Source organism: Wyeomyia smithii, chromosome 1 (genome assembly GCF_029784165.1).
Source record: "Wyeomyia smithii strain HCP4-BCI-WySm-NY-G18 chromosome 1, ASM2978416v1, whole genome shotgun sequence".
Classification (NCBI taxonomy): Eukaryota; Metazoa; Arthropoda; class Insecta; order Diptera; family Culicidae; genus Wyeomyia; species Wyeomyia smithii.
Window position 1 is genome coordinate 142,034,760 of NC_073694.1, and position 15,610 is coordinate 142,050,369.

Here is a 15,610-nt window from a genome sequence, read left to right on the forward strand (position 1 = left end):
TGCCGGCTACAGAGGTAATCGTCATCTGGAGCAAAGAGACTATTAAATTAATTAACCCCAATTGAATGTATTTCCAAACCTATTCCAAGAAAGACATTGACATAAGACAGGCTGTCGTATTCTACGTTACCTCTGCGGTCGTGTCTTATCAACAACCTCTTTCACTTTTTTATTAAAAAAGAAAAAAAAATACCATTTACAACTTTGTCAAAGACACTCTACCAATAAAATCAACCGTTTTGGCCCTTAAAATATTTGTTATCCTCAAAAAATGGTGGTCGATCTTACCCCGCTGGTGGGCGGGCTTACCCCGCATGAAAGAGATCTGCACATTTTCAATGAATTTAAAAAAAAAGCTAGAAAATAAATAAAAATATTTCAGTTCTCAGTTTTCAAATGCGGGTATTGAATAGAAGAACCTCTTAGCGATGAAAAAATGAAATTGCAGCCCCAGCTTTTTTTTTCTATAAACTGAATTGCTCAAGGGGGCGGTCTTACCCCGCTTACCCCTACCTACTTTCTGTGAAAACTAAAATAAAAAACGGTAATACTGAAATGAAACAGTTAAGCCGGTATAAATATTGTAAATGTGTGAGGCAATTTTTCAAAAAAGACGGTTCTAATTATTTGCAATTACTATCTGCATAAACTAATTTGCGATGTTTTTTTTTTCAGAACAATTATTTATTATTTTTTTAGTTATACTGGCAATCTATTAGTGATATATGTTTTTCTCCATTCCCATTCTTGTAGAAGAAAATAATATTTTTAATAGAAAAGTTATACACGACATGAATGAAGTTTCAAGAGGAACATAAGATGAACAGTTTCTCCTTTTACAGGTTAAAAAAATCCGCAAGTAATTCTTGCATTCCAAAACTTTTTGAATAACTTGTAAATGACCAAAAATTTTAGCAGGTAAATTACCATGTCACTGGCAAACAATATGTTTTTTAAGGTCAGCAACCTCGAATCTTTTAGAATTGGATACATTTATTTTTATCGCAATGAATAATGGTAGGCAGTTAGAAGCCATGCTTGACTTCAGTAAAGCATTTGACCGAATCGGCATATGTAAATGACATTTCGCAATAGCATTTAGCCGAAAAATTGAAAGATCACATTCTGGGAATCAAACAGTACAAATATGCAAGATTGTTGGGAATTAGGAGTAGGTTTTCCTAGACTCCAATCTAACTTTCGCAGAACATCATAACTCAATCATAAGTGAAGTAAATACAGGTATACCTCGATTATACACACCCTCGTATATACGCACCCTCGATTTTACGTACTTCAATTTTAAGCACATTTTACCTCGATTTCACGTACACTTTTTTCAAACACATTTTAAATTCGTATGTTTTCTACATTAAATTGTGCATAATGAATGGTTATATATATTAGACATCGTTCACAAATAAGGGGTCATCTATATAGACTGGGAAATCTACCGAAAACCGGGAGACAGTAACAACAAGACCTTTTTTGCGAAATATCGAACTTTTTAAGGCTGTATACGTGTCTAACGCGTAAAATATTTGGCGTCGTACGCACACAGTCTCTTTTGCAGTAATTAACTAAAACTTTTATTTAAAACGTGTACTGTTACAAGATAGAGGAGCTTTTTTCAACGGTGGTCAGCGTTAGTATGTGGGTAAAAACAGTTTTAGTGTGTGAGTAAAACAGTTTTAGTGTGTGGGTAAAAAGAATGTGTGAGTCACACATATGCTCTCTCTCTCTCTCTTACACACACACACACACACATACGCACACATATACACACTAGGGTGCGACAAAAAATAAATGTAAGCTCCCATGCACTTTTCGTGTTCCTTATGGGTTCTATAAAAGCTGTGTAAATTTTCAGCTCGATCGGTTGAACTATATTTTTGCGCCCGATTTATAAAATTTCCATAAAAATTTATATGGGAAAATCCTGCGGGGGCCTAGCGTGGTTGGTAACGTCTCCGCTAACCACGCTCGACGCCTGGGTTCGAATCCCACCGCCGACATAGGTGTCGATGGTTGTGAGGTGGCGTGATCCACTCACAACCAGCCCAACTGGTCTAGATTCAATGCTAGCCGACACCGGGGGATTTTCTGAGGCGAAAAATCTCTGGGATCACGCCTTCCATCGCATGAGGAAGTAAAGCCGTTGGCGCCGGTCCGGTAATTAACGGGTCGTGAGTTAGGGTCCTGGGTGGAGTCGCCTCCCCGGGCGTCGGTGATTGGCCCAACAGCAGTGGCGGAACTAGACCGACGGAAAATCAGCGAGAATAAAAAAAATATGGGAAAATCCACTTTTTCAAAACTTATTCTCTAAAAATGTCCAGTTGGCTCCTAAAAATACATCGATACATGGTATTTGTAGGAAATTTTTCTGGGAAAGATCTTCTGAAAACCGTAAGGCACTACGATGCTTGTAGAGAAAGTTATTTACCCCAAACTGATTGAATGTCTGACGAACGGCTCACCATTGAATTTTTCCAGCAAGCATGCTGCTATTACACACTTGCTTAAGGATAAGAAATAATTTCGCGTGGAATTAAGCTTGAAAGGGTAATTTTGCTCATAGTATCTTCGGAGAAGCCTTCGAGATAAATTTTATTCGATATCATTTCTTATCACATGGTTGAATTGGCAACAGCAGCATGCTGCAACAATATTGCTAAAAAAATTTAATGGTGAGCCGTTCGTCAGATATTCAATCAGTTTGAAGGGAATAACTTTTTCTACAAGTATCCTAGCGCCTTACGATCTACAGAAGAGTTTTTCCCAGGAAAATTTTCTACAAATATTATGTATCGATATATTTTTAGGAGCCAACTGGACATCTCTAGAGAATAAGTTTTGAAAAAGGGGATTTTCACCTATAAAATTGCATGGAAACTTTAAAAATCGAGCGCAAAAATATAGTTTCACCGATCGATCTGAGAATTTAAACAGTTGTTGTAGGACTCATAAGGAACACGAAAAGTTCATGGGAGCTAAGAAATAACACCATCGCTTTTTTCTGATATAACCGTGTCCCAGTCTAATACACACACATACGCACACACATACGCACACATATACGCACACATATACGCACATATACACACATACACGCATACACACACATACACCTATATACTCACATACACACACGCCCATATTCATTGTTCTAGGTATTTCCTTTCAAGCATTTTGCATTTGCCGTGAGTTTCCCAGAGCAAATTAGGGAACGTCTATTAATTACGTAACGCAAATAATTACCTTCTTCGACCCCGCTCCTATGTCACTCCCTTTTTTGGACCCTTAATTTTGTTTTTATGTGTTGTCAAATTTTCCAACCCCCCTGTCAGACGTTACAAACTAATTGGAAGATCCCTTACATGTTTTCTTGCACATTTCCTATCACGATAGTTAATTTTGGGCTGTAAAAAAATTAAAAATCTTGATTCGATTTTATGCACAATTCGATTTTACGCACATTTCAAAAACGAGAATGTGCGTAAAATCGAGGTATACCTGTAGTAAGTAGGGCTTTATTAGGCTGTTCAGCCACAATTTTCACGTGCCGTACTCTATCAAACTCTATGTTTTCCAATTTTCAATATACCAGATTGCATCCTCCAGCAAAGTTGTGGAAAAACTTTAAAGAAAAAACCTAAATTAAACCACCTAGTGGTGAGACCCATCCTTTCTCCTTCGAACTTATAATTTGTTGAATTAGATTTGCTCCAACACTTAAAATATACACCTTGATTATTTCTGCTGGATTTGTTATTCATTCTAAACAACAAATTTTTGGTAGCCAACAGCACAACTATACCGAACATTTAAAATTTAACATATCATTGGCTTCGTGCAACACTGGCACAACTCAAAATTTTGCATTTTTGAGTTTTTGATGGCAAACGATGCAAAATACTGTTAAGTTTCATCACACGAAATCCCATTTCGAAAATCACAAAAATTCCAGAGTTATGAGTAGAAGTGCCTTTGCTGCACAAATCGAAATTTCTCCATGAAGTTAGTAAAAATAAGGTTTTAACTTGGACAACGTAAGCACGTTATATGAGTATAATAGACCCAAAGGTGTTAAATAAGGATTGGTAATCTTAAACTTCTAAGTTTTCTTGAAAATCGAAAAAATAAACTTTCGACGCAAATTTTCAAACGCGTTTTTCTCGAAACTATGTTTTTTGAGTTGTGCCAGTGTAGCACAAAACCGACGATATGAATATAAATTAACACATATACTTGCAAATAACATTGAATTCTTTCAAATATAAGATGCGACTTTGTTTTGATTGTGGTATAATCGATTTGTACTCATATACTGCCTATAAATATTCAGATTCTTTAAGTCAACGTTAGTCAGTAGATTTCAAATAATGTATAATTAAATGTTGTTCCTTATATATTAATTTGAATGATCCAATCAGTGAAATTAAAATTCTTTAACGCAGTTGATATTACTGATCGTTTTTGAGGAGCATTTAATGAATTGCCAAATACCAATCAATATGGGTTCTTGAAACCTGGATCGTACCCAGTGGCCAGAATCCGACCTAAAACCCAATTTTCAATCCAGATGACCACTTCCGGTTGCCTGATAATCATAAAATCATAAAATCCATCATAAAATTGCCGAACTGCCTAATCTGGGTATTTCTATGGCGAAGATGGCGACAGTTTCCGATCAACAGCCTAAAGTGACAAATATCATCCAATACGATTTGAAGAAGCGGTATGATACCCTGAGGCCAGAAATCATCTTCAGACGCCATTTTAAATTTCTAGACAGTAGTTTCCGGTTTTTACCAGTCTAAAAGGGACAAACATTACCCAATGTGAGTTTTTCAGTACCCGGGATGATGCTCAGAGACTAGGAATCAACTTCGTACTTCATTTTGAAATCCGAATTTGCGACACCTGTTTTCTTTAAATAAGTCGTGTAATCTTTAAAAGAAGAGATTTTCAATATTTTTACAATTTAACACATAATGGATAAAATAAAAGTCCGATTACACTGGTCAACACAAGTGTTGCCCCGAAGGTCAAACTAAGAAAAAATGGAAAAGTATAGCTTTTCCTGTGAATTCTTTTCTTTCTAGGGCAATTATTATGAGCTTTAGAGCAGCATTTTTTTCGATTTTATCAACCAGTGTTATAATCAAATGAAATGGGTACCAATGAAGCAACTAAACCTTCAATTTAAAACTAAGATTGCTGAAATCAGTGATGCTATCTTTGGCAAAACGAGTGAATTTAAAAAAGTTTTCTGAACACGTTTCATTTCATAACTTTCGAACTACATGTTCAATCATCATAAAATTCGTTATTTAGAGGTTTTAAAGTTTTTCCATTTGATACATATTTTGTTCAAATCGGTTGTGTAGTTTCTGAGACAATGGAGTTTCATAACTTTTACATTTTGATACATAACAGACAAAGTTACAGTCCAATTATAATAAAACTTCATAGGGTCTTATCAAGCAATTAGACCTTTCTATTGCAACTTATTTTTGAAAATCGGTCCATCCATCTCTGAGAAAAGTGGGTGAGTTCAAACAGTCTTAGAAACATGTTTCTTGTCATAGCCTGATTTCACATGATTATACATAACGGACAAAGTTAAAGTCCAATAACAATAAAATTCAATAGGGTCTTATGGGGAAACAAGACCTTCCATATGACACTAGTTTTGTGAAAATCGGTCTAGCCATCTCTGAGAAAAGTGAGTGAGTTTAAACAGTGTTTGAAACACGTTTCTTTGCATAACTTTTGAACTACATGTCCAATCATTATAAAATTGTTTTACAAATAGTCCAAAAAATAAGCCCGTTCTTTTGATACTAATTTTGTTCAAATCGGTTCTGTAGTTTCTAAGATAATGAAGTTTTGTGATTTTCACATTTTGATACATAACCTCGAAACTAAAAACAATAAAATTCAATAGGATCTTATGGGGCAACTAGACCTTTCATTTGCAATTAGTTTCATGAAAATCGGTCCACACACACACACACACACACACACACACACACACACACACACACACACACACACACACACACACAAACATACAGAAAATGCTCAGCTTGTCGAAGTCGATTGATATACTAGATGCGACCCTTTGGAGCACTTTTATACCTTTGGTTTTTCAGTGATTGCTATACCTTTCTAGGAGAAAGGCAAAAAGTTGCTGAACAATGCGGTGTTCTATCTGTACGTTGGACACGACAAAATAGCATTTTTTTGTGGAACACCCCTACTTAAAATCAGTTTTTTTTTCTAACGTAATGTTCGAAACGATTCAAAATGTTCTAAGATTTTATTCATTCAGCTATGACTTTAGTAAAATTTATTGTTTTGGAACTTACAGAAGAAGGTAAATTCAAAAACCGAATTTGAGAAAGGGAGTTCCACAAAAATTCTATTTTGTCAAGTAAACGTATAGATAGGACACCGCAGTATTCAGCATTTTGTTTTCTTTCAAATTAATCCACAACTTTGCTGAAAGATGCAATCTGGTATATGGAAATTTAAAAAAAAAAAATATTTTTTCCCCTAACTGTTAGGAGGATTAATTAAAAAACCGAAAACGCCAAAAGTAAGGCCTTGCTCAATAAAACAATTTTGTACATAAAAGTAGGTATATAAAACCAATTTTTCACAGTCAAATCTAAAACGATGATGAATTTTCGAGTTTAGTCCACTGTGCACTGTGGGATTTTAAAATAAATTTTTTCGCCAATTGTAAATGTCATGAAATATAATACATGGAATTGGTAGAAAATATTTTGGAAGTTATTTCATAAAACGGTGGTTGAAAAATATGCTTTACAATAAGCATTTCGTCGTTTTTATATCACTTTTTTTGTACTTTAGGACCTTCAAATGGATATTATTCAAAAATGTACCGTACGATGATTCTGAAATTTTGACCAGAGATTCAGGACGTCATAACAAATCGAATGGTGTACTCAGATCTTTTGGTGAATTTTATTTTAAAATAACGGTCTATGGGAGCACCGTGTAGTTACTTTTACAGGGTGTTCAAAAAGTTCTAATGCAATCTTCCAGCGTTGTGTAAGTACGTGCTCACCTTTGCATTATGTATATTGGTATTGGCGTCAACTTTAGCCTCATATATAGACTAGCCGACGCGCATGGTGCCGACTTGCTGACATTTGTTGTTTGTTTACGGCGTAGGATTAAGGGGTACCGCGACGTCATAAGTAGAGTACTTTCGCAGTACGCATGTCAGGACTTCGTGTTTTCTGAGTAGAAACTCTTCTTGATTAGCTGTGGGCACCGCCATTGGTCAGTATTCTTCCGCGGTTCCAGAGCGCCGCGTCGGTGATGGTTTTGGGCCGAATCCAGACGCCAGAAGCTCCCACTGCCGTCCATCGAGAATAAACGTGAAAATCAACGCCGTGCGCTATAAGGCCGATGTTTTTATTCTGGTGGACTTTCATGTATGGTCGTACATGCTGGCCAAGCAGAGCGAACATAAAGTGAGCACTATTAACCAATTTAAAAAGCATTGAAAAACGTGTCAAGCTTGTTATTTAGCACAAAGGGAGTTTGCTCCCATATAATATATCGTGAAGGTTCTCAATTAACACTGCTTCAATAAAAATTAATTCAGTAATAAATATCTTGTATTTTCATTTTTAAAACATTTTTAAAGTGTATTCGAACTTATTGAACACCCTGTAATTCCGATGTTAAGCAATATTTTTGGTTTTTATTTAGAAGAACCCTATTCTTCCATAGGAGACCCGTATTTATTCTCTTCCAAAAAAGAGATGTATTAATTCTCGAGCCATGCGGAAATTTGTGTTTCGTTTGTATGGAACCCGCGCCCCCCAGAGAGGAGAGGACCCTTGAATTTCATATGTATCACGGATTCCAAAATGCCTACTTTCAAATTTTCACGGCAATTGATTTAGTAATGTCCAGGTCTATTGGGGTCAGATAGACACACAGGAAGACAGACACAAAGAACTACTAAGACATATTGTGGAATATTGTGATCTTTTATTTTTTAAAAGGAGGAGATGTTTTGTGATGCATTAATCAGGGGAAGCATACCAGTTATGGCCTATAGAGTTTAAATGGAGTAGTGCCATAGCTGGTACCATTGCGCTTATGGGATATAACCATAACTAGTGCACTTGCCAGAACTGGCTCACCTACCCTATTTACTAATATTTATTCAAAATTTATATTGTGGGTTCTGCCACTAACGGTAACATATCGACACTATAACATATATTTTAATTTTTATTTCATTAAAAGATTGTAATTGCGTCCGCAGTTAAGTGAATATAATTGTAGGAATGGAATATTGTAATCACTTATGGAATCCCTATGCTGCCGTACACAAAGAGGGCGTAGAATCTGCCCAAAAACAGTCCCTTTTATACGCGCTTCGAAACTTAAATTACAGGTGCATTTCCTCGGCCAACGTATGGAGCGCTTCAATCTACAAACAACGCCGCGAATAGGTAATTCCTATCCCGATCAGAAGATCAAAACTAAAAAATCACAAATACTATCAACAACAGATACAATTAACATATTTTGATACGATTTTGTAATTTTTCTTATGCTCTTGATAACAAAATTGAATCTGAATGAGTTATAATAACAAATCCTGAAATGAAGTTTTTTTGAAACAAGAAAACAAAATTTTCTTCTCTATCAAATTCTCTTGTTTCTAACAATTTTTGTTATTATTGGTTCTATATGATATCTTATTTTTTCAGAAAGCTGATACGTTAGCAACACGCAACGGGATTAAATTGAAAATAGAATTTGAAAGGTTTGTTTTTCTCAAAAAAAATTAACAGCTGGTGTTACGTTTTTGTTTTGCATCTCTGATCGGGATTCTTTTTCAATGGCGTTGTTTCAAATCGTAAGGACTAAGCGATATATCTGTCACATCACAGCTTTTACAGCATCGTCAACATTCCCGGAACAACAATCACGCTCCAAGAGACATGAGAGTAAGGATATGTAAAGTCTCTCTTCTCTTTATGCCAGATTTTTTTGTTTTGTTTAAGCATGTTCAGTTCTATTCAAAATGGCGTCAAAATAAGAGGCATTGCGAAAGCGCATTGTACTGCACAGAGATCTTTGTTGAGAGTTCACGGCAAACCATTTTAAGGGTTTCAACTGTTGTGTATGGTTTCCTGCAAACCTCTTCAATAATTTACCAGAAAGATCGTGGATGACCAGCTCGAAAAATGGACAAAAAAAGGACTTCGTTCTTCTTACCTAAATCATTATTCGAGCCCAGTGGTGGTTTGGTTATCAATGAAGATGTGTACTAGAACGAATGTTCAAGAACAAATTTGATTTCATTTCTTCAAAAACACCATTCCGATAAAAGTAATGTGTTTTGGCAAGAGAAAGTGTCATAACGCCAAAAAACACAAACGTTTATAGGTTTACCTTTACACGCTCTGACGAAACTACCCATGCAGCATCAATCATAATAACCCATGAGTCAGCAGAAAAAAAAAATTGGCACCGCTATCAGTCGAACTCTAACCGTTATGACGAAAAGAGTAAAGTTACTCCGTTCAGAAGTGTGCGCGTTCAAAGAACGGTACCCCGAAGCGTCAAAAACGGACGTCGTGCGTTACTTTGTGGACAACAGATACGCCCGCTCCGGCACCTACAACATCTTGGCACTATTGGACAACAATCAGAGCTTCGAAAGCAAGCCCGGTTTCGGAAGGCCGACGACTCTGTTAGGAAGCGGCAGTCCCGTCCACTGGTTTCGGAGCTGCAGGCAATGACGCAGCAGCACCGGCTGAATAAGATGGTACAGTCGATTTTCTCGGCGAATCACGACGTGGGTAACGAGACCTACCCCACCCTGGACGGCAACAACTGGCAGGGCACTTCATTGTTTGCTTCCCCACGAAAGAAGTGAGCTCCGACGTGAAGTTCATTTTACACACCAAGTTCCCTAAGAAAGTACTGCTGTGGCTGACAATCATGCGAGAAAGGGATGACAAAGCCGCTCTTCTTTCACTCTGGACTGGCTGTGAACGGGGAAATTTATATTACGAAATGCCTGCCGGAAGTTGCGTCGTTCATCAAGCAATACCATAAGAGCGAAGACGCGGTGTTCTGGTGAAACAATCGTTAGAGGAGATGGAGCGGCTGAATATCGATATGGTACCCAAATCAGCGAACCAACCCAACGTCCCCCAGCTACGTTCCATCGAGAATTTCTGGGCAAACCTGATGTGTAAGATCTACTCCAAATATTTTGACGCAAAAACTGAGAAGGAATTCATAAATAAAACGAAGAAAGAAGTCAAAAACATGCCTACACGCATATTTTCGTCCGTCATGGCAAATACCTTTCATGGGAAATTCATCAAACTCAATTATTTGTCTTATTTTCTGTCCATCACCATCCCAAAAAAAGTCCATTTTAATGCTAACGTTATGATTCATGACAAACTATTGCTAGAGTGTACTAGCGTCCGTGTGGCGGCACATTTAGTTTGAGAAAAATTTGAGATGACCGATTCTTTTTAAATCGTCGTTTTTCAGTTTAGGATTTGAAATTCAAATTTTTAATACTTTTAAATAAAATGAAGACATCCATTGAAAACCTTCCTCGTTACTAGCAATATAAATGCAAATAACGGAAATAAAATAACCATAGGGATCAAAATGCGGTGATTATTTTCAATTTAAACTCCAACAAACAAAAAAAACTACGGAAAAATAAAATTTACTGGAACAAATTTTAGTCAAAACTTTAAAAAATTATCATACTACCCTCGTACGTTCTTCATTTTCTCTTCATTCAGTATAAATTTGTACCGTTCCCCTCGCCATTTGATAAATTTAAATTGGAGAGGCAGCTTCTTTATTCAATGCTATCATCATCTCGATTTTGTTCAATTTCGACAAATCGCCCCCTCCGAGGCAAGTCCGGAACACATCAATTATTTCTAGTCCTCTTTACTTAATAAACAACTTTTCTGCGTCCTACGGAAGCTCAATTCGACGATATCGTAATATAGGTACATTGAATTCTAATCAACCAGAAAACCTGTCTCGACTCGTTTACAGTGCTATTGGAGTTCGGCTGCGATATCATGAAGAGAGTAAATAACAAGAGCAATAAAATAATTAAATCACCATTTGTACCAGAGAAAATTACTACTTTACGTAGCAGCAGATAGACCGGGAATTCAATCAATTAAACACCAAGAGGAGCGGGGTTCCCAAGAGATGCTTTGATTGAAGGATAAAATTGTTAGGTTCGGTGGACTCTCTCCAAAAACCAGCTAATAAGAACAATTCCAGACTAATTAATTTCAAAGTTTGGCTTCATTCAAGTGTATCCCAGAATGTTTACAGTAATTCAAAGGGAAGTATGAAATTGACATTGAATATTCGGCGTTGAGCAGGAAACAAAATCGTTCACTTCAAGTGAAAAATTAGCTGCTAGAAATGAAGCATTTTGTAAACGCATTACTAACTGAACTGAAAATCATTTATTCATAAATCACTAAAATTGCACATGAATTAAAGCAATTATTGAGCGTGTTTCTCCTTACCTAATTCGTACGGTATAAAAATTCCAATGTTGTTTCGAAACGTTTTCTACGTTTATTCGTTCAAATATCGAAAACTAGCCAATAATGTGCACACATCCAAACAAAACTGCGATTTCCACTTGCGCCTCTTACACCCACTTTCTTCCCGACAGACGCGAAACCCGACTCAAATTGTCTGCAACTCAATCCTTTCACTCACTTGCCGCCATCGATTCAATTGTATCCCTTCAGTGCAGTAGAAACGCATCGAACACCGTTTTGTACATTTCGTAAAACCTGTTCACTTTCGTATACCAGAATTGATCAGCTTTCGATTTCTCCTTCGATAATCCAAAAGAACTATCTGAAAACACCAAAAACACGTACTCACTTCCGGTTCCTACACTGAGTTGTACGCATTCCTTCACCAACCAATACACACGCACACAACCGTCGCGTACGCTCTGTAGTAAACGGAGGGGTAAGGGTTTCACGCGCAGATGACCAGCGATCACATGAAGTGGAGTCCTACTTGCGGCGTCTATGGCCCGAAACGACACAATCCCAGAAAACCGCAAAACAGGGAGCCAAAATGATACGATATACGAAGCCGCACGCGCGCGTGTCTTTCTTCGATCAATTTCACCAGCGAAATAAAACAAGCAAACGTGGAACAACCAGACAAGACCTGCCAAGATCGCCCAGCAGAAGAAAGCAGCAGTGAAATTCAAACATCAGCAGTTGTTTACGGTCCGCTTCGGAACAGAGAGAGAGAGAGAGAGATTTGAGAAAAAATGATGGAGAGCGGAAAATGTGTGGAGCCCTGGTGTGATGACACTGAGTCTGTGTTGGTGGGTGTGCACATACACCTTATGGTATACTACGCGATCATCATCATGATCATTACACACCGAACTGCCGGCAGACGGACGGTTTATCGATCGAGGTTGCTAATGATCGTCGCGACGTGACGTCGATAAGATTACAAAGTTATGAGAAAAAAATTAAAATCAAAATAAAAGCTTTTGTTTTGTTGGGTTACTATAGCTATAGGTGATTTACTGATGAACCATATTTCATAACTATTGTTTTTTTTTTACCAAGAAAGTGAGATGTAATGGATAAAACCGAAGTATTTGATTGTTCGATTTTACTATTCTTTATGTTTGCGAAATAATTTTTATGTACCTATCTACAATGTCCGAGTGTTATCCTCAAGTATAAAAGCTACTGCTGAAGTAAGAAGCAATTAGTGAGACATAAAAAATAGCCTTCACGATAATAAAACGGAACCAAAACAGTATTAGTTCCGAAGAAGGTTACGATTTATCGTAAAAGGTTTACTAGCGCATCACTAGCACCATGGACCCACTCCGCTGCACCAACTATTGTCGTGAGTAACACCTGAGCTACTGTCGCAGTCATCATCATTTGCACCAATTGAGCAATATATTCATGTCGTTAATCTTACTTGCCAGTATGTACCTCATTCATGTGGTTTAGAAAGGTAAAAAAGGAATATTTAAAATTTCCAATATCATTACATCAGCACGTGACGGTTATTCACTATCGACAAGAATGGAATTTCACATAAAACCACCTTTGTCGTCGTAGTTCTGTTTCTTTTTTGTCAATATTAAACAATCTAGACTTACAGTCATGAAGAAAATGATAATACACTTGCAGTTTTGGTTAATTTTCCATATTTCCGCACTGATTTAAGTTGATATTTGATGTTATGTTACGTCATTACGATCTGCAGACACTCACTGCAGACACTTTTAAAAGATGAACGGAGAAAACACTGGAGTTTTTATGTGTCGGTGATTCCGAAAGTTTCTTGCGTGAGTTAGTGTTTTCAAGGTGGCGAAAAAAATAAATAACACAATCGAAATATATATACAAAACATTCCAAATAAGCTTTATTTCTCTATATATCGTTAGCAAAGTGACCTTTCACGTTACAAAACTCACTTTCAATATTTTGTGGATTGTCCTTTGTTTTGTAAAACCATATTCAATCTTCGTGGTATGCTTATCACCAAGTTTTCACGAGTAGAAGCTGGAATAGCATTTCACGCTGCCAAGATTGGTTTCAGTGAACGGGCTACCTAAAAACACTTAACTTCCAAATTTTATAAAGATTGAACATGTGATTCATAAGTTATGGAAAGTAATGTGTTCTGGAGACTGTTCAGTCTCACTCATGTTTCTCAGAGATGGCTGAACCGATTTTCATAAAACCAGTGTCATATGGAAGGTCTAGTTGCCACATAAGACCCTATTGATTATTTTTGCATTCGGATTTTTACTTTGCCTGTTATGTTTAAAAATGTTAAATTCAGATTTAAAAAGAAACATATTCCGAAGACTTCATTTTTTTCCTGAGTGGACTCATCACTGCGACCAGAGATTAGATCTATTGTGATATTTCCCAGGTGTTTTCTGTACTCCGTACTTCATATTAATCACTATTGAAGTAGGTGATATGCTTATCGTTCATATCCGTGCTTGTGTGTAAGTTTTACTATTCCGAGCTTACTACTCTACTGTACCGAGCATCTGTCCATCCTTACAATATCGCCTAATTACAATTCCCTGGAGACGAATACGTTACTCACACCAGTTTTATTATAATACGGACTCATTTTGTTAGAAGGAGAGTCAACAGAGGTACTGTAGAGTTCAGGTTGAAGGAAGGGTACGTGATGGGAAGCCTGAGAATAAACCCTTTGACTCCTTTGACAAGCAAATGGCCTGATTCTACTAAGAGGCGAACCCACGACCACCCGCTTACCAAAGCGGACTCTGTAACCTTGCGGCTACGGAGCTCCCCCATACAATATCGCACGCTTAGCCTTGGGGCTAATAGCGGTCTCGACCAACTAGATTAGTTGAGAGAATTCGTTATCGATATTGTTTTCGGCACATTTTGTATGTGTAGGATAAGTACAACGATACACCGTGCCCCAGTGCTGAGTCGACAAAATTTCCAGCTCGAAAAGATCCTCGACTCGATCGGGAATCGAACCCGGTATCACAACCGTGTGGGAGAGCTAGCCGACCGACATCGCTAACCACATAGCCACGGGGACCACACGGAGCTCCCCTACAGACTACTTAAAGTCACTCACTTTTCTCAGAGATGGCTGAACCGATTTCCACATAACTGACGTCAAATGAAAGGTCTAGCTGCATCAAAACACCTTATTGATTTTTTCTGTAATCGGACTGTAACTTCGTCTGTAATGTATCAAAATGTAAAAATCGCGAAACTTCAATATCTACACAGCCGATTTGAACAATAAGAGTTAACTATTGAAATAGTATGATTGAAATGTACACGTGTTTCAAAAGTTGTGAAAAGAAAGTCATATTTGAAATAGAAAAAAACCTACTATAAATGATCGAATTTGAAATAATATTTTATCGAATGATATATAATAGAGTCTAACCTAAATATGAGTACAGTGACATTTCGACAATACCAATAATACCACGATCAAAAAAAAATCGCGTCAAATATTTGAAACATATTCAATTTATGTTATTTACATGTTTACATGTATGTTTTAAATGTTCCGTATAGTTTCACTGTTGGCTACCAAAAATTTGTTATTTAGAGTGATAAATAAATCCAGCAATCGTCAAAAAACGAGTTATGCTTGACGAAAATGTTATACAGAAATAAAAATTCTAACTAAATGCTGAAAGATGATTTTTGCAGGAATAACTCTAGCAAGGTGACAGTATAGTATAGGAATTATTTTTTTTAATAACCTCCTGACCATCCTCCAAATTGGCAGTTTCTCAACAAACTGTTTTAGTTTAAAATTTTTAACAACATTTTTATATAATTTATCGTACTGCATCAAATTTCGAACACTTAACCAATGATGTAACTTCTTGCACAAAAAAATCAACGAAAAATTTATTTTCGTTCCATTTCGGACATTCCAAGGAACGAAATGGAATATAATAATCATACTTATCATCACACTAGTTATAATAATTCGACGTTTATTGTGAAGTGTTTG

At 36.8% G+C, this 15,610-nt stretch overlaps 1 protein-coding gene across 2 annotated transcripts in view; it reads right to left on the reverse strand.

The window, feature by feature from the left end:
* LOC129718124 (uncharacterized) overlaps positions 1-12,244 on the reverse strand; it is a 110,828-nt gene extending 98,584 nt beyond the window's left edge. For both annotated transcript variants that reach the window (XM_055668554.1, XM_055668555.1), the window contains exon 1: positions 11,595-12,244. The gene's annotated coding sequence lies outside the window, so the exon portion shown is untranslated. The remainder of the gene's footprint in view (positions 1-11,594) is intronic.
* Between the last annotated feature and the right edge of the window lie 3,366 nt (positions 12,245-15,610).